At 32.4% G+C, this 20825-nt stretch overlaps 1 non-coding gene across 1 annotated transcript; it reads right to left on the minus strand.

The window, feature by feature from the left end:
- Nucleotides 1-18061: 18061 nt before the first annotated feature.
- On the minus strand, nt 18062-18165 carry LOC112704716 (small nucleolar RNA R71). The gene has a single exon (XR_003155326.1). It is a non-coding gene; the product is annotated as a small nucleolar RNA R71 (small nucleolar RNA).
- Nucleotides 18166-20825: the final 2660 nt, after the last annotated feature.

The following is a 20825-nucleotide window of genomic DNA, read 5'->3' on the forward strand; positions in this document are numbered from 1 at the left end:
AGCACTTTGGGTTAAAGTCCTTAAGTTGGACATTTGATGAGCTTCTTATTATGGTGGCTTGTGCTTGAATTTATCCAAAAATCTCCACCAATTTTTGGAATTCCAGTAGCCTCCGGGATCCCAAACTAGGCGCAGAAAGCCTTCAAGCAAGTTTAAGCAAGTGACAAGACCCCAAGAGTATTGATTGCTAGAATGAATTCCGGGGTCCCAAATCTTGCTTTTGCACCCGTCTTCTTGTTGAGCAATATTGTTCCATCTGGGTGACAAGAAGTCTGAATTCTCACTGAAACGGCCAAACAACATCCTAGACCCATTCAATTGAGCTCTACACCGACCTTTGCGTTTAAACTTTGAGCTCACAACCATGTTGAACCTTGCTTGATAACTCCAACCACTAACCATTTTCCTCTTGCTCTTAATGCCGCAAAGAGCTCGAAGTTGACCATCCGTCTCTAGAAGCCCATATTCAAGCCGGAGAGTAAAGGTTAAGGATAAGAATTTTACCCACTTGAATGTTATATTGGACGGTAATGGCTTTGGGAGAGGTGTTTCTAATGATCTTGCAAGCTCTACTCCCTTGTGCTCTTCTCTGACAACTTCCACCTCTTTGCAAGCTACTTCAATTTCAGCTTCTTTCTCTTGGTAGCTTTCTTCTGATTCAATTTCTTCTTCATTGTTTACCAAGAGCATGGGAGGTTGTGCTTCTTCTTCTTTAAACTCCATATCAAGTCCAATGGGAGAGGATTCAAATGTAGATAAGAATTCATTAATGATTGAATCCATCTCTTGATCGTCCCCTTCAAAGTCTTCAACCATGATATGCCTTGGAGGTTGTACACCCTCCTTAACATCAATTGAAAACGTCTTAGAAGGAGGCTCTATGATTTGAGTTTTCCATGGAGGTTCTGCATCTCCTAAGTCTTCAACCACTTTTTCCTCTTCAATGGCAGGGTAGCTTCTTCCAATTGTTCCAATACAAAATCGTGCTGCTCACTGTCCACCGGAGTTTCTAACTTCTCCTTCATGCCACGTTCTTCAGTAGATTCTCCACATGAAGCCATGGGGGTTCCTTGAATGTCTGAACGTCGGGAAGGTAATTGATTTATCGCTTGATCCAGTTGGCGAAGGGTTGCATGAAGTTTTTCCACTATTTTCTTGAGACGATCCCTTGATTCTTGTTGCGCTCGGCTATCATAAGTAGGATCATAGTGCTCTTGGATTGATGGATATGGAGATGGTGAATATTGAGGTGGTGGTTCTTGGGAGTAACTGGGTTGAAATTGGGGTGGTTCTATATATGGTTCATATGGCTCATAAGGTGGTTGTATGGTGGTTGAGGGTTAGGGTCATATGGAGGTGAATGGCTGTAGGGGGCTTGTGAGTATGGTGGTTCAAAATTACGTGGAGGAGGGGGTTCATAGGTATTTTGTGGTGGGTGTTGATTGTCACGAAGAGGTCCACCATAACCATTAACTTGGTGCGCATCATAGAATGGTTGTTGATAGTGCCTTGGAGGTGGCTGTTGCCAAGACGGTTGATCAAATCCTTGTGACTCCTCCCATCTTTGATTGTCCCATCCATGACCCAAGCTTTCATTGTAATCTCCTCTTCCTGTAACATGATTATAACCAAACTCATAGCCAAAGGGGTGAGAATTCATAATAACTAACAAAAATTAAAAACAAAAAAACAAAAATAAATAAACAAGAAAAAGAAAATATTTACAATAACCAATAATAAGGCACACGTTTGCAATTCCCCGGCAACGACGCCATTTTTACGAACTAACTTTCTATCGGTAAAGAAATTCGCAAATATAATTGCGTTGTAAGTATAGTTTCTAAACCAACAGAAAATCGTTTCGTACAAAAGTTTTGGTTGTCACTTAAGCAAACCCAATAAAATTTATAACCGAAGTATTTAAACCTCAGGTCGTCCTCTCAAGGAATTGCAGGGAGGTGTGTTTTATTATTGGTTATGGAAAACAGTATTTTTTGGGTTTTTAAAAGGTTTGCACAAGAGAAATAAATTATAGGAAATAAATTAATAATGAGAAAACTCTTGGCAAGGTATGAAAATTAGAAGTCCTATCCTAGTTATCCTTATCAGGTGTGATGAGAATTGTGTTTTAATCCCGCTTAGTTATCCCTTATTAAATAAAGAAAAGTCAAGTGGACTAATTAAATTAATCTCTCACGTCCTAGTCAATTTCTAGGAAAAGACTAGAGTCATTGGAATTCAAATCAATTAGCAAAAATAACAATTATCAATCACGATGAGTTTGATAACTCAAGAGTTTCCAATTAATCAATTAAAGCCAAGAATGTAAAAAGCTGAATAAAAATCATAGATCTGAAATACATCAAATTGCATTAGTAAATGGAAATCAATATAAACATAAAGAGTTCATAAACTAAATTGAGAAAATAAATAAAAGAAACATTGAACCTGTGATTGAAGAAGATGAAATCCTAATCCTAATAGAAATCCTAATCCTAATCCTAATCCTAATTCTAAGAGAGAGGAGAGAACCTCTCCCTCTAAAAACTACATCTAAACCTAAAACTATTAATTACCAGCTTATGCTCCGTATGAATTGAGACTCTGCATGTTTCCTGGCTTTATTTTGTGTTTCTGGGCCAAAATCTGGGTCAAAATGCGGCCCAAAATTGTCCCCAGCATTTCTTGAATTTTCTGCAGATTGCGCATGTCACGCGTACGCGTCGGTCACGCGTACGCCTCGTTTGACGATTTTCCTCTCCACGCGTGCGCGTCAGGCACGCGCTCGCATCATTTGCGCAAACTCCAATCCACGCGTACGATAAATATGATGAATGTCTGCCCTATTGGCTGTGATATCACATATCGGTTAATGCCAAACCCGACACAAATCCGGTCGACAACTCCCGGATTAGTCTCTCTATTGCGCATAAGGAGGAATAATTCTGAGGGATGAGTACCCTACCACCTTCTCCTTTCAGAGGGAAATATTCCGAAGGAGCGTGCCCTACCACCTTCCTCTGGTTGTCGCATGTTTCCATGGGTTAGTGCCCTACCACCTTGCAATCAGAGAGAAATCGCATTTTCAGAAGGAATAATTTCGAGGAATAAGTGTCCTACCACCTTCTTCTTTCAGAGGGAAACATTTCGAGGGAGAGTGCCCTACCACCTTCCTCTGGTTGCGAGAATCACGAGTGAGAAGCCTACCTTCAACTCTCACATCCGAACATATGCGGGAGTCTACCACAGCCCCTACGACGGAGAACAATGCATATCATAATCATGTATTTAATCTTAGAGGCCACTCCTCATAGCACACTTCCACTCATACTCATTCTTAAGTTCCTTTCCGAACTCCTTAGTTTATCAGTTTCTCAATTCATATGTCTTTCTTCCTTCACACTCTACCAAACCCATCCTCAGTAAACCAGAAATCTAAGCCTCCGTCCTCTAACTTTTCAAAATAATCATCAACTAAACCCTTAGCCTATTTCCATTATTTCCATACTCAAATCTAAGTCCAAAAGCCTTAAAATAGTGTTATAGAAGCTTACAACCTTGTTGGGAAGGTGAAATAGTTGAAAACATAGTTTAAATTTATGAAACAAGGCGTGTGCGTATGCACAAAGCTGTGCTCACGCACACCCAGGAAGATTTTAAAAGTGTGCGTATGCATAGGGGTGTGCGTACGCATAGGAACTAAAACTTATAAAGTCTGTTCACTCACACAACCTGTACTAGCGCCCCCAACAGACGACCCTTCCCAATTTGTACGTGCGTACAGGTTGTAAAACTTCCTTGGTGTGTGCGTGCGCACAAGTCTGTGCGTGCGCACAAGTCTGTGCGTACGCACATACCAGAAATCACAAAATTCTGCAACTCTGAAGAATTTCAGATTTCGACCCCAATCATTGAATGATCATAACTTTCTCTTCAAAAATCTAAATTTTACAAACTTTATATCAAATCGAAGGGTTTTCAATAATCTTTAACTCTAAACCAAATCAACAAATTTTGAAAACCGAGGCAAAAGTTATAATCAGACAAAGTTCACAAAAAATCCATTTTTAACCAAAAGTTTACAATTACCAACTTTTTCCCATTTTCACAACTCAATCCAACCAAAACCAAATAAAACCATTCCAACTCCATTTTTCATCAACATCTAACCTTTATATCATATTACACCATTCGTACCATCGATTCCATCACACTTCCTCATTCTCAACCTCAACATCAATTATATAACACTAAAAATCAACCCTCCACCAACACTTCCATGCATCAATCATAAATCTATCAATATCATTCATCATTACCAACATTATTTCATCTTAATCCATATATTCCACACCTAAAATTACTCAACCATTACACCATATATTACTACCGATCCATAATATAGCAACACATAATATCATCAATTCCATATACTAAATTCTACTTGTAAACTCAAATATCAACAATTTACATCACAAAGTCTATCATCCCACCACACTCTATCAACATCAATAACCCCATCAATCATTAACAATCCTCAAAAATCATCATTTCCCAATTCCCACATTATACATCAACATCATCAATAATCACCAACAATACCAACAACTCTCAACTACCATAACAAATATCAACATTTAATATCACAATTTATCAACTCCTTAAACACTCATCTCCAATTACGAACAACATTAATATTCATCATTACTCATCAACCACATCAACAACCCTCAACAATTAACATCAAATCATATATAATTAATCATACACCAACCATATCCAATCTTATCTTAGGGTCAACTAGCCTAAGTTTCCAGAAACATTACATGTTACATAAAGGGAACCGAAACCATACCTTGGGCGATTCCCAAAACGTCCCAAACATCAAAACGAAGCCACCAAACTCGATCCAAAGCCTCAACCAACTCCAACAAACACCACAACTCAATCTAACATCATATATATATACCAAATCAAAACCTAAGATACACAAAACAACTAAACACAAGGATTTAGTGGAATCTTAGTTTAGCCAACGAGATTAGGGATAAAATTCATCAATTACGCACTACTAGAGATAACCTAAACAAGAAAAACTACAAAATATACTCAAAAACTAAACCCAAAAATGCGCAGAACATAAGGCTGGAAACTGGGAAGTGAAACGCGATTTCTTACCAGCTTTGCTTAGATAGAAACGTAGAGCTCGACAAGAGTTTCGCGTGGCCGCAAATGGCTCGTCAATTGGACCTCCGTAGCTCAAGTTAAGGCTCCCGAAAGTGGAGGATGAATAGTGTCATCCCTCTTCTCCTCTCCTTTCTAAAATCCGCGGCCCTCTCTCTCTTTGGGTCTTGGGCCCAATTTGGGCCCGGTCCAACCCGTTAGTATTTTGGGTCTGTTTGCCCACTTTGGGCTAAAACCTTTAAGATTAGTGCCCAATTTTCGATTCTAAATTATTTTTATCCTTTCAAAATAATAAATCAACTTCCAAAATATTATTTTCCAAAATATGTGATACTGGACAGACTAGAGCCTGCCAGCGTAGGCACCAGTACGCATTTTTACAAGACTTTTCGAAATAAATATATTTTCCAACTCAGAAAAAATTCATTGAAATCAAATTTCACATTTATATTTTCAAATCAAAACTTCTAAATTTTGAATTTATTCCAGGTAGTAAAATTATTATTTTTATAAAAACGATTTTGTGTGAAAAGTTCAGGCTCTTACAGGCTTTGTCCCGCTTGTTCACTGTTGTAGTGTCGATGTGGGGATGGTGATTTTGTCCCACCCACATTCTTTCTGTTCGTTAGTGTGGCCGAGCATGCAATCCCTGGATTAGCTAGCCTCCAAGAGAAGATGACAGGCACTCTTCCTACGAGACCAGTTTATATATGCATGAGATGTTGTCCCTCTTGGGGATATGCAACAGAAAGACGATATCTGGGTTAGCTACCTGATGTATTAGATTCTGGAAATGTAACCGACACATGAACTCACGGCTTGTAGGACAGAAATGTATCATACTGCATTTCTTTGTATATTGCTTGGAAATTTGTTTGTTTGTCTATTTTTTGGCATTTGTGTAATTAAAATATGTGATTATTTGTTTGACTGCTTAATTATTTGTGATTGTGATTATTGGTTCGAGATTATAGTGAAGGCAGTACTTTTTTAAGAGATTGACTAGAAGATTAACTGAATGGTAAATCTTGAAAGGAATGAAAAGTGAATAATGTGCCCCAGGATCCAAATTTAAAAAAAAATAACAGTGGAATTAAGTTAATTAATTATGAGAAAAAATTAGTTTAGAGAAGAAAATGGTATTGAGGAATGAGTTAGGAAATAGCGATAGTTGAATCTTAAAAGTTGGAAAGACAAGAAAGGTTTGCAAGAGAAAGATCTATAAGACAAGTAATGATCACTATTGTAAAACAAACTTTCTTTTATATTTCTTTCTATGACAATTTTAAAATTCTCTACTAAGACCTTCGGGTGAGGTTATCACCTCCTACATCTAACACTTTCAGAAAATAGATGACACAATCTACAGAGTCTATTGAGCATCGGACGTGCATTACTTTATATTTGACTTAAATTGTATTTAATTATTTTTGTCGATGTCATTTATTCTTTTAAGAGGATAGAAAATTGTATTATTTGTTATATGTATATAAATATGTATATTTAAGTATACCGGATGTATTTTATTCTTGAAAATGAATGTATTTATTTGAGTTGTAGTAATTATTGACTTCCTTCAAATAATTGGAATATTTATGTGTATATGTAGTATGAAGAAAAAAATGGCTTCTATTTTAAGCTTCGTTTTTAAAAGCTCCTACATATGTAAATAGGTAATACAAGGTATATAAGTAATACTTTTAACATTAGTAATATCATGACTTAAGCATGATATTCTGATAATAAGGGTGTTATATTATTGTATCAGTGTAGTCTTTCTTGTAGAGGTTGAAGAGTAGACTGACTATACTTCATTGCATAATCTGAATGCCTGTCATGCATTAGGTCTAGTTAATAAGACAGAAATTAGAGCATTTATGCGCATAACTGCCTTCAGATTAATACTATTGATTTACCTTTGTATAATTCATGATATTATGTTTGGCCAACTTAATATTGTTGAATTGTGCATATGTGGATGCTAATAATAGATTATCGAAAATAACATAGAAATGTTAGAGAGCTAGTGATGATAGGCTGAGGATATTAGAAATCAAAGGAAGTTAGAATTGGAAAGCTGTGGTTGCATGAATGTTACGTTACCTAGATGCGATTAGGAATTATATGATTGAATTGCTTAATTTTGTGTGAGTTTTGATTTTCTAAGGGGATGCTACCTAATGTAAAGACGGTGAAATTAGAACCAATGTGACCTGTTTGAAAGAGTTCAAATGGAGTTAAAATCAAACTTATTATGTTGATATATGCTTCTAAAATCTTGTGTTGCCAGAACTTAGTCGTAAACCATGTCCCACCGTTGCTCATAACCACACGCTATGCTGCTTTGTCTCGCCGCTGTAGCACTGATAGAGTTCGCACATCCCCGTTGTTGTTGCAGACTGCCGCAGACTCCTCCATTGACGTAGGACTCCTGGCGAACCAGAGTAACATGTCATTGCGCTGCCGCTTCGTCGTCCGGCAATCATTGGACCCTCCTCCCCGGTCGGGCTACTGTTGCTGTGTCGCCGTCCTCGCGCGGGTTGCGCATGCAGTCCTTCAGGCCATTTTAATTTCCTTTTTGCTAATTAATCATATCCCTCAAATTTTGTTCTTAATTATGCCGTAAATTAGATTCATGTCACGGTAAACAAGTTTGATATATGCAACTTCTTGCATTTGCTATTAGCAACCAAATGCACTTTTATCTCAACTACTCATCCATGTGAGAGAACATTTTATTCCACTTCTCTGCTTGTTTGAAAAACCATATATAATAAAATATTTGAATATATATAATCACATGACTATGTATATCTTATTCAACAAATTAAATAAGTATCGCTTTTGTATTTTTGGACTCATGGATTATTATTCTACATACGAAATGCCACCACTAACAATAAAAGTTTGTATATAAAATTCACTGCATCGCCCACTAAACAGACAAATAGCATTTGAGATTACTTGTATATATACAATTATAAATTCACCTAACAAATCAAATTAAAGCTGAATACGATTCAAGCTAAAGCCCCCATTATCAGAACAAAAGCCATTTTGGTGACACAACACTATGATAATATAAATTTAATATGCTCCTTAGAAAAGCTTTGTCTTGGTCTCTGAAGCATACTAGCAATGTAGTTAACACATTCACCAACACTTTTCACCTACGTTCCTAGTGATCTCTAAAGCAAATAATAATAATAATAATAATAATAATAATAATAATAATAATAATAATAATAATAATAATAATAATAATAATAGTAACATTATGAAAGAAAAACTTGCTCTGAATTTTTCTAAAATTATGTGATGTCACATTGATTTGTTTAGAAAACAAAAAAAAGGTCTCATACATTAGAAATCATAACATTACTTATTTATTATAAATCTCATATCTTCAAAAAAAAATGAAAAATATATGATCCACTCAATCTTTATATAGTATCCAATTTATTTTATGTTTAATAATTAGATCGTCCATAATTTTCAATTTTACAAACTTCCCATATTTATATGTTCGATTATGAAGAAGGGGAATCTATTTAAGAAACACATAAATATATTACTTGAGGATAACATAAATCTCAATGAATTTAAGAATAACGATAGGGATTAAATTTTTTTTCCACCAGCATGAGGCAACTCTTTTAAAATTATTTTATTTATATTAAATTCTAAATTTTAAATCATACACTTTTAATATTAAATTCTAAGATTAATAACCTAAATTTTGAATCCTCCAAAAAAATTAAAATTTTTAAAATTAACAAAAAAATTGAATAATATTGACTAACTAAAAGTTATATATTCTCTTATATATTTTCTAAATTTATTTGCATATTTATACCTCTAAAATTCAGTGTAATGTATTAGCTTAATGATAATAAAAACTATAACAAGAGATATTTATTTGAAAGTGAGGAAGATATTTTGGTTTTGTCCAACATTTGATAAACGGGGGTATCTGGTTCACAATCTTTTTCTTATCTGCTAAGATTCCTGGCCTCCCACCTTACCAACTTAGTATCAGCCGTCATAAATGGAAAAAATTGTGCCAACTTGGTTAATCAACATCTTATAGAATACACAAAGAGAGATAGAGAATCCTCTTATAGTAGCTTCTCCCTCAAAATGTTCCAACTTTCTCTGACTATTTGCCACAAAAAAAAAAAAAAGAAAAGTTATTAACATATAGAAGAGATTATTCAAGATTATCTTTATTCACAGTACATAGTATCAGGTCCCTCTGTGTATGCTTGTAGAAAAACTTTCGATACCCATCACACAACTTACCACCTCCATTTCCCACTTGCATGTCTTCAAAACCCTAATATAAATTATTACTCAAATAAACTAGTATTTAGCTAGCAAGATTTTCTAGGAACAGGACAATACTTTTTAATATTTTCTACGTATAATTAGATTTTAAGTTTTCAAGATTTTGAATACATTGAAAACTCTCTCATTTACTATTATTCAAAAAAATAAGTATAAAAACTAACTTCTGGTTAGGTAATATTAGCCAACTGTTTTATAATAAAATCATTTTTGAACTCTACTTTATTAAAATTTAAAATTAGTTAATATTAACTGAAAAAAATTAACTCTTTAATTAAACTCTTATTGAAAATGTTAATCACTGTTTTTAGGGAATTGGTTAATTATATTAAAAATTAAAAATAAAAAGTGTATTTTGAATTTAACTTAATAATTATATAAAATCTGCAAAACATATATATATCTTTTTATTTTTATGTGATTTGTTAGTTGAACTTATATAATAATTGTCAAATTAAATCTAATTGTTTAAATATATTTTTTGATAGATTAATATAACGTAGTAAAATGATAATGTTCCACCTTTGGTAACAATTATTTGTTCCCTTTTTTCCCAATGAAGATTTATGCTAAAGTTCCTAAAAAGATATTGACACAACACAAGATGAGCAGAAAAACGACAATTAATTATACAATTACTCGTGTCTTATTAATGGCAAAATTAAAACCTTTTGGTTAGCTTGTGATGCAGCAAAACTACAAAAGTGCATGGTAACTAATGCTCTTTTCTCTTCCCTTTATTGACCGAATCATTTGAACTGTGACACCCTGCTTTGGATTCCTAATGTTCCCTTATCTTTCAACCTCTTCAATTTGTCTTGCCCCTTAGCCTATATTTGGATGGAGGAGTTTGGAGGAAAAAAAAAATTAAGGGGCTAATTTATTATTTTAACTTAAATAAATTTTAAATGAAATTATTGAAGAAATACGCATGATATCATTTTATTTATATTATTTAAAATAAAGTAAAATAAATATTTTCTCTTCTTACCCTTATCATACACATATCCTTTCACCAATTAAAAATATTAAAAAAAATCACAATAATACTGAGTATTTTAAAATAAGTAATCACATAATTCACACCTAAATTAAATAAGAGTAATATTAGAAAATCAATTTTTAAATTAATCTCATTCAATTTTTTAAAAATTATTTTATTTATTTTAAATTTTAGATCTTAGATTTTAGATTATAAACTCTAAACTCTAAACTTAAATCTTTAAAAAAATAAAAAATTAAAATTAAAATTAAAAAAGAAAAAAAGAAAAACTAGTTAATGTTAATTAACTACTAGTTAATTTTCTATACTTTTTATTAAATAAGTAGAATCGATAATTGTGGTTGAGCTTATAGTTTTATGTGTCTCATGTAAATATGATTCTCATATTCGACTCTACTCATCATCCCACAAATTAAACCCTCTAACAATAATAATTTTCAAATTTACTGCTTTCACTAAATTATTAAAGTATAGTTATACCGTGAGTTATATGATTATTTTAAGATCATATAACACTTATTCGCGGTCATGTCCAGCTTTAACAATAATTAAAAATGTACCTTCAAATAATTAATGCACTTGCTTTGAAATCAAGCAATCTTTTAGCTCCAAGTAACATGATATTTTTAGGATTAGACTATAAAAACTACTATTCAAAAAGAGGAAAAGCTTGCTATCTTTGCTATTATGCCTTCCGACAGATGAAAGAATCTAAATGATTAATAACATAATATACTAACTAATGTTATAGTTAAGGGGCCAAAATGAAACATAAGCTATGTTTAAGGAATGCAACCAAATTCAGGAAACAAGTTGGAAAAAGAGAACTTTTCAACCTATATTAAGCGCGTGGTTAGCATAATCCAAAACCATTTGACACATGTAGTAATGGTCTGGGCCGAGCCAAGTATACGAAATTTTCCGTGATAATTTAGTTTGTCTTCAAATAAATAATGTTATTAGCATTGGAACACTTGTTTATACTTTGCATCTGACTCTTGGCGTATACACTTAGATCTTGACGAATGAGTCTAGTTAATATCATACTAATCAAATTTGTATTAAATGAATAATTTATATATATTTGAAAAAGAATAACATTATAGATTAAGCCTTTTTATGAATCAAGTCCAACTAAAATAAATAGTAAGATTTAGAATAATAATATTTATAATTGATTTTTGTTATATTTAATTAATTTAACTAAACTTAGTTAACAAAAAAATTTAAAAGTATCGTATTATTTTTTAGCAAGACTCGTATATTTATTACTTCCTTAACGTTCTGAAATTACGATATTATTAGACGATCCACTTTTATTTTTCAGTGAGATATATATAACAAATTATATATACATTTCTTATAACTTAAACTTTTAAGTTAAATGATTATCATGATATGACTTTAGCATTTTTATGATTTATTTTAAACATTTAGAGTTTATTTTTCGTTATAAAAGAAAATATGAGCCTATAAAAAACACATTGCAAACTTATAGAATTTAAAATTTTTTATTATGTAACGAGTATGCAATGAGTATATATTACAAATTTTTAGTTGTACTCTTTATAATTAAACATTTTTATGAAGTTTTAAAATATTAATTTTTATTGTAAATATTTTTTTAATTATTGTAAGAACTTTTCTAAGATTTAAAAATTTGTTTAAAATATTATAAATACTATAAAAATTTAAATGGGTTGAGATATCCTAAGATTTGTACAACTATTATAATTAAATATTTTTATAAAATTTTAAAATTTTTATTATAAGCACTTTGCTAATATTTAAACATTCTTTACAAGATGTTATGAGTACGTTAACAATTTATAAATACTGATTTTATACTCGTTATATAATAAAAATTATTAAACTTGATAAGAATGTATGAGTTTTTTATAGACTCATATCTTCTACTAAATGGTGAGAGACATTTAGACCACATGTTAAAAATAACCTTATTTCATTTGTATAATAAATTATATTCTTTTATTTGTATAATAAAAATTTTAAATTTTATAAAACTGGTTATAATAGAAGTTGGAATTCCTAATAAATCAGTTCAAGTAAAATCGAATTACACAAGTATGAAGTCGCTAGTAAATCGGTTTACATAAATTAATTTAGGTTTAATTATTCTGTTAGTTTTTATAATTTCGTAAAATTTTTAATTAAGTCTTTATACTTTTTTTTAATTGAGTTTTTATATCAAATTTTTTTTAGTTATTTCTTTCTTAGTAGTAATTGGTTTAATTATATAGGAACCCAACTAAAAAAAATTAGTGTAGGAACTCAAATAAAAGGAAAAAAAGTATAGAGACTCAATTTAAAAAAAAATTTGGTGCAAAGATTCAATTAAAAAAAAATATATATAAGAACTTAATTAAAAATTTTGCGAAATTATAAAAACTAAATTAAATCAAGTTTAAGTTAATTTATAATAAAATGTTATTTTACTAAATTAATTTAAGTTAAAATGATTTATACAATAAGGGTAAATCAATTAAACTTCAAGCGATTTATTGAGAATATATAGTAAATTGTTTTAAGTTAGATCCATTTCTATAAGCACAATTTCGAAATAAAAATCAAAATAGGACGATTAAATGATATTACCAGCCAAGCAATTTAAGATGGTGATTTACCTCTACTTTATTTTATAGAATTTACACAAATGTGCAATTAGATGTGTCTTTCACATCTCCTTTAACGTTCAATTCCTCCCAAATCCAGTCACAAAAAAAAACTTCCTCCCAAATCCACTCACCAAACAAAAAATTCTTCTCAAATCCAAGTGGGATTTGAATTGAAGAACCCAACAGGCCTCATGTTAGTGCAATGGTTTATGTTGCACGGAAGTGAATCTCCAATTTTTAAAGGGCATAAGATCACTACGGTGTACCTTTTCCCATTTAATTAATTTATTACACAAATTAAAAATAAGAAAGATTATTCTGTTCGAAACACCATAGTACACTTATCTTTTTCTTTGTAGCCAAAGAGATCCTTTGCACAAAGATTTGTCATGCTTTTCTTCTACAGGATCGGTCTTTCAAGATCAAATTAGGGTCAGGCACACACCCTTTGTCTAAAAACGCTTACATATCAGGCTACTTTTAAAGATACTCATTTGGGGAAGAACAAAAAGTCCTCACAAGAATATAATAATATATAGATAACATACAACATTTGATTGATAAGAAACCCCAATCAAGAAAACTAGTTATTAGTTTACTTTTTCTTTAGTTTTTTAGTTTTGTAACTAATTTTTGCTGTATAGTGTTTGTCTTCGGTATATATATGACTCTGTAAAATAGCCTCGACTTTTAAAAAAGATATATTCATATATATACACTACAAGAAAAAATAATATTTATAACAAAAAAATTATTATAAAAAATAAAAATTTTGAAACAAAAGGATTTTGTAACAAAAAAGGGCCATTGCAGTATATCCTGTTATAAAAAGTTTTTGTAACAAAAAATAAAACTGTTACAATTCAAAGTGATATTTTGTAACGAATTTGGAAACAAATTTTGATCTTCAAAGTATTTTTAGTGACAATTTATTTTTTTCTATCATAAAATTTTTTACAAAATATAACTTAATTTTGTAACGTTTTTTTTCTTTAATTACAAAAGCAAAATAATTATTTTGTAATCATATTTTTTAATACAAATTGCATGCATAATTTACTAAATTATTTTTTAAATTAACTAATCTATTAACTATTTTAATAAGCAGGTCTATATTTATATAATATGCAAAAACATACATAATTCAAACATGCCTCATTTAGCCAAAATTGTTTTAAAACAAAATAACCTTAGTGAGTACATTGATTAGTTCTACAAGTTATATGTCTTGCATAAGTTCAACCAAAAGTTAAAAGTTCTAACATAGATTAGTGTCTCTATGAATCAAAATATTCTTGAGCCCTCAAGGTAGTATGTGATCACCATTTCAGCACTCCTGTAAATAAAAAAACAAAACAAAAAATTAGAAACAAGATATAACACTAATTATAATTTTTTCATTAAGTTTTATCCAAAATCTTTGGAAAAATTTTGGCAGAACCTCCCCTAAAACTTGGATATTTTCACCGTTTACGGTTCCAACAAAAACAACCAATTCACAACTTATTTCTCAGTCAATACACAACCAAATTTATCAAACCAAATAATAGAACATTTGTCATTTCTCAACTATGACACAAGTAAAATGTCATAAAATAAATCCTTATACTTTAATAAAAATTCGGACATGATCTCTTCTGAAAATAAGACTTAAGCACTCTTATGGGTCCCAACCAAACAATTTACCAAACTCTTTTCAACCATTTCCAGTGTCAAATTAATTCAGAATCAAACAAATTCTAACATTGAATCAGCCATATAACGCTAAGGTTAATCTTTAATTTTATGAACTCATAACTGTTACTAAGACATTCTTACCACTCTATCTTCTTTCCTATTTTTAATATAGCAAATAAACTCGGAATTGCGTAAACTTTATGTCCAGACGTTCATCTTGAAATAAGCTTTCTAACAAACCAAAGATCATAATTTTCTGATTTCTCTAGCCTTAGAAATAGAGAAAAAACCGTGACTATTCTGCAGTGCGTAAAACCAGAAAACAACAGCAACATGTGATATTCAAAATTCAGTGTAAAATCTAAATTAAATCCAATGACCTTAAAAATTAATATGGTTCAACTTCACTCATCCAGGTTTCTTTTTCAATTAGTTTTGGGTTAATACCATTTTTAATAAAGAAGTTACATAACCTGGAAATTAAGTAAAAATGAGTCAGAATCTCTTTTAGAAGCCAACAAGCTTAGTACCTTTCAATTTGAATAACTTTTATTACAAAACTCCAATTAAGCTAAATTTTGGTTTGAAAACTCCTAGCTCATCCAGAAACAAGTGTGTCTTAGTTGCAATCCAATTGCTGTTCAATTCTAAGAGTTACAAGCATTGGAAGCTGATGCATAGCTTGCTGAAATATGTTTCTTTCCAGGTTTGACCATCAATATTCAAAAATTCACAACTTCCAATCCTTAACTCCTAAAATTCTGAAGTTTTAGAGCAATAAACTAAGTTAATCAATTTTTATAGCAAAATTAGTTTTACTCCAAAACTCAGCTCGTAGAAGTTGCAGCAAGACAAACAAGTTGCTGCCCTGTTTGACCTTTTCTGTTGTAGGACAGATTTAACAACCTAACTTTAAAAATTCTCCATAAATTGTATATTTAACAAAAAGATCTCAAATTTTTCAGTTTAGTTTCTTATATTCCCAAGGTTAACTCAGACTTGGTCTCATACAATTCTGATCATTACATAATTAGTTATAGATTTTCAAAGTTTCTAACTCCGTTTTAAAGTAATGCAAAAAATCAGATTTTACTATTCAACTTTGAAAAATCATAACTAACTCTCTAGTTAATACGAAATCTTCAAAATTGAATATTAATAACTATACTTGTTGTAGTTTGCTTAGATTTTAGTCTCATACTATTCCAATCTCTATTAAGTTGCTGGTGCACTTTCAAAGTTGCCGTTTCATTTCAAAACTCTAATTTTCAACATAAAGTTTAGCATTTCAAGTTTAAATTTCAATATTTCTCAAAATTAACTTCAAAACAATCACCAACCAATTCTACCACCATACCAACATATTTAATAACCAGCTCAACAGTAATCAACTAATACAATCCATCAAGATTCAGCATTCAATCGCTCATCAACAATTCGTAATTCACACGCAATCAATCTATTTCACAAAAACCACAAGCTCAATCACATTTTCAGCCACAATTCAATATCCACATAACCAATCAATTACTCATAAAAATTAAACCTATTTGTAGTCATTCAATAAATTTTATAGACATTCTAAAATTAAAGTCATTTAAGTTAAACCCCCTACCTCGATGTCGCCTTAATAATGAACTCGACAATAGTAGTAGGATTTCTGATGACTCTTCACTCTCCTAGCAGTAGCGGTGGCAGTGACATTAGAACTAGAATGGTAATCCTGACAGCCCTCTCCAACAGCAACAATAATAATTCAAAATTTTGGTAACTGACAAAGAATAGAATGGAGACAAGGTAGTAAAATTAAGATGACCATAAAGTAAAAATAGAAGTAGAACAAGTTAAAGGAGTGAAGGACCTAAACTGAAATAGAGTCTGCAATAACACCTCCATCACTGGCCCCAACGGCAGTAGCATATAGCTCCAGTAGCAACCACCATGGCATAGTGGCTTCAGCAGTGGTTTTCGATGGCAACAGCGGCGTGCAGATCGACGGGAACCTCCGTCTCCAGCAACGACAACAGCGATACGAGCCCCTATCATCCCCGTCACGTCTCTCTTCTTTGCGAACTCCTATCTCTCTCTTCGGGCTCGTCGGTGTTGGCAAAGGTGGCGGCAACGAACCCTAACAGAAGTATTATACAATTTTATACAATTTTATAAAAATAACCAATTATAAAATTTGCACAAGAATAACCAATTATAAAATTTTTTAAACTAAATTGTATAAAACTTCTATTATTGAATTTTAATTTCAAATAACCAATTATAAAATTTGCACAAAAATATTAATTAATTAAACTCCAAATATTAATAAAACTAATTTAATTATTCTTAATAGATTAGTTTATAAAATAAGAAGTTTAAGTTAATAATAAGTCATGACTTTTTCTTGATAAAAGTTACTTAAATTAAGCTATACAATTCTTTTTTATTTTTCAATTACTAAAATTACGCAAAATATTCAATTATAATAAAATTACTTAAGAATCTTAATTAATTTATAATGAAATTATCTCCAAATCTATTTAATTATTTCTAATAAAATAATTTCTAAAATTATAAAGTTTAAACTTAATAAGTTAAAATCACAATTTATTTATATTTAGATTTTCAAAAATGCAGGATGTTACAAAATAAAATTATTTTAAAAAAATATATACATAATTTTTTTTATTCTTAAAATGTTTAACATTTTGAAAAAAAAAATTGTTATAAAATAGGACTCTGAAGAAAAAGCTAAGAGAAGTTAAAGCACAACACTCTAGAGAGGACCTTATAGAGAATTTCAAAAAAGAAGCAGACATGGCAGCCGAACCCAACAACAATGCAAGAGATGCAAGGAAGATGCTTGGTGACTATGCTGCACCAACTTCCAACTTCTATGGAAGAAGTATCTCAATTCCTGCCATTGGAGCAAACAACTTTGAGCTTAAGCCTCAATTAGTTTCTCTAATGAAGCAGAACTACAAGTTTTATGGACTTCCATCAGAAGATCCTCATCATTTTCTTAACTAAATTCTTGCAGATCTGTGATACTGTTAAGACCAATGGGGTTGATCCCGAGGTCTACAGACTTATGCTTTTCCCCTTTGCTGTGAGAGATAGAGCTAGAACATGGTTGGACTCACAACCTAAAGAAAGCCTGAACTCTTGGAAAAAGTTAGTCAATGCCTTCTTGACCAAATTCTTTTCACCTCAAAAGATAAGTAAGCTTAGAGTGGATGTCCAAACCTTCAGACAGAAGGAAGGTGAATCCCTCTATGAAGCTTGGGAAAGATACAAGCAATTAACCAAAAGGTGTCCTTCTGACATGTTTCCAGAATGGAGCATCATATGTATATTCTATGATGGTCTGTCTGAAATGTCACATATGTCATTGGACCATTCTACTGACGGATCCCTTCATCTAAAAACACCTGTAGAAACCCAGGAACTCATTGAGATAGTTGCAAATAACCAGTACATGTACACTTTAGAAAGAAATCATGTGAACAATAGGACGACTCAGAAGAGAGGAGTTCTTGAGATTGATACTCTGAATGCCATATTGGCTCAGAACAAAATATTGACTCAGCAAGTCAATATAATTTCTCAGAATCTGACTGGATTGCAAGTTGCATCTGGCAGTGCTAAAGAAGCCTCCTCTAAAGGAGAAGCTTATGACCTTGAGAATCCTGTAATGGAATAGGTAAATTACATGGGAGAATCCTATGGAAATATCTATAATCCTTCATGGAGGAATCATCTAAATTTCTCATGGAAGGATCAACAGAAGCCTCAATAAGGCTTCAACAACGATAATGGTGGGAGAAATAGGTTTGGCAATAGCAAGCCTTTTCCATCATCTTCTCAGCAACAGACAGAGAATTCTGAGCAGAGCCTCTCTGGCTTAGCAAACATAGTCTCTGATCTATCTAAGATCACTCTCAGTTTCATGAATGAAACAAGGTCCTTCATGAAAAATTTGGAGGCACAAGTGGGTCAGCTGAGTAAAAGAGTTACTGGAACTCCTCATAGTACTCTCCTAAGCAATACAAAAGAGAATCCCAAAAGAGAGTGTAAGGCCATAACTATAACCAAAATGGCCGAACCTGGAGAGAGTGAAAAGGCAGTGATTCCCAATGAGGAAGACCTCAAGGGACGTCCACTGACCAACAAGGAGTTCCCTATTGAGGAACCAAAAGAATCTGAGGCTCATACAGAGTCCATAGAGATTCCACTGAACTTAATTTTGCCATTCATGAGCTCTGATGAATATTCTTCTTTTGAAGAAGATGAAATCATTACTGAAGAGCAAGTTGCTCAGTATTTAGGAGCAATCATAAAGCTAAATGCCAAGTTATTTGGTAATAAGACTTGGGAGGATGAACCTCCATTGCTCATTAATGAACTAAACGCCTTGGTTCAGCTGAAGATACCTCAAAAGAAACCGGATTCTGGAAGGTTCTTAATACCTTGCACCATTGGCACCATGACCTTTGAGAAGGCTCTGTGTGACCTGGGGTCAGGCATCAACCAGAAACTAGGAATCTTTGAGGTACAAGATGCAAAAATCTCATTTGAGATGGCAGACAGATCGATGAAAAAGGCTTATAGACTTGTAGAGGATGTCTTAGTGAAAGTTGAAGGCCTTTACATCCCTGCTGACTTCATAATCCTAGACATTGGGAAGGATAAGGATGAATCCATCATCCTTGGAAGACCCTTCCTAGCCACATCAAAGGCTGTAATTGATGTGGACAGAGGAGAGTTAGTCCTTTAGTTGAATGAGTACTACCTTTTGTTTAAGGCTCAAGGATCTTCCTCTGTAAGCATGGAGAAGAAGCATGAAAGGCTTTATCCAATTATCTCCATACAGAGTCAAGCAGAGGCCTCACACTCAGACTCTAAGTTTGGTGTTGGAAGTCCACAATCATGCTCTAAACAATTGTGAAGCTCTGAAAAGAGCTCATTGTCAAGCTATTGACATTAAAGAAGCGCTTATTGGGAGGCAACCTAATTTTATTTATTTATCTATGTTAGTTTATGTTTTCTTTAGGATGATGATCATGTGGAGTCACAAAAACAACTGCAAAAATTAAAGCGAAATAAAAAACAGCATAAAAAATAGCACACCCTGGAGGACGAGCTTACTGGCGTTTAAACGCCAATAAGGATACCAAAATGGTCGTTTAACACCCAGCCTGGTATAATTCTAGGCGTTAAACGCCAGAACTAGTAGGTAGACTGGCATTTAATGCCAGAAAAGGGGAACAGCCTGGCGTTTAAATGCCAGGAATTGCACACAGACGGCGTTTAACACCAAGGAAGTGCAGGGATGAAAAATCTTTGACACCTCAGGATCTGTGGACCCCACAGGATCCCTACCTCCCCCACCTCACTCTCTCTCCTCTTTACACCTCTCTATGACACTCTACCCAAAACACCACTTGATGACAAGTCATCATATACCCATTTTTCAAGCTAATTTCACTTGTTTTATTAGTCTTTATGCACTTTCTTGCATCCTAAGTAAGTGATTTGGAATAAAAATACATAACTTCTTTAAATCAAGCAACTACCATTAAATTGATGCTAAATCATGAGGTTTGAGCAAGAATTAATTGATTTTTAATGAATTATAAACCTTATGAATTTAGAGATACTTTGAGTGGTTGTTTTGGTTTCTTGTAGGTGAAGAAAGAAAGAAAAAAAAGGAAAAACGTGGCTTAAGAAAGCGTGGCCCAAGAGATAAGAAGTGTGGCGCATGAAAGGGAGGAAGCAAACATTGCCCTCCACAAGGGCACACTATCCTCCAGGAGGGCAACATAATGAAACAAGTTTTGAGAAGCAACACTGCCCTGCCCACAACAAGGGTAGAGCACAATTTGATGCCAAGGACCAAAGGGAACAAAAACTCTGCCCTGCCCTCCTCAAGAGCAATATCGGGCTCATCAAAGAAATAAATTCAAGGAAAAAGCTTACCAATGCTT

Source organism: Arachis hypogaea, chromosome 7, assembly GCF_003086295.3.
Source record: "Arachis hypogaea cultivar Tifrunner chromosome 7, arahy.Tifrunner.gnm2.J5K5, whole genome shotgun sequence".
In the NCBI taxonomy this organism is placed as follows: Eukaryota; Viridiplantae; Streptophyta; class Magnoliopsida; order Fabales; family Fabaceae; genus Arachis; species Arachis hypogaea.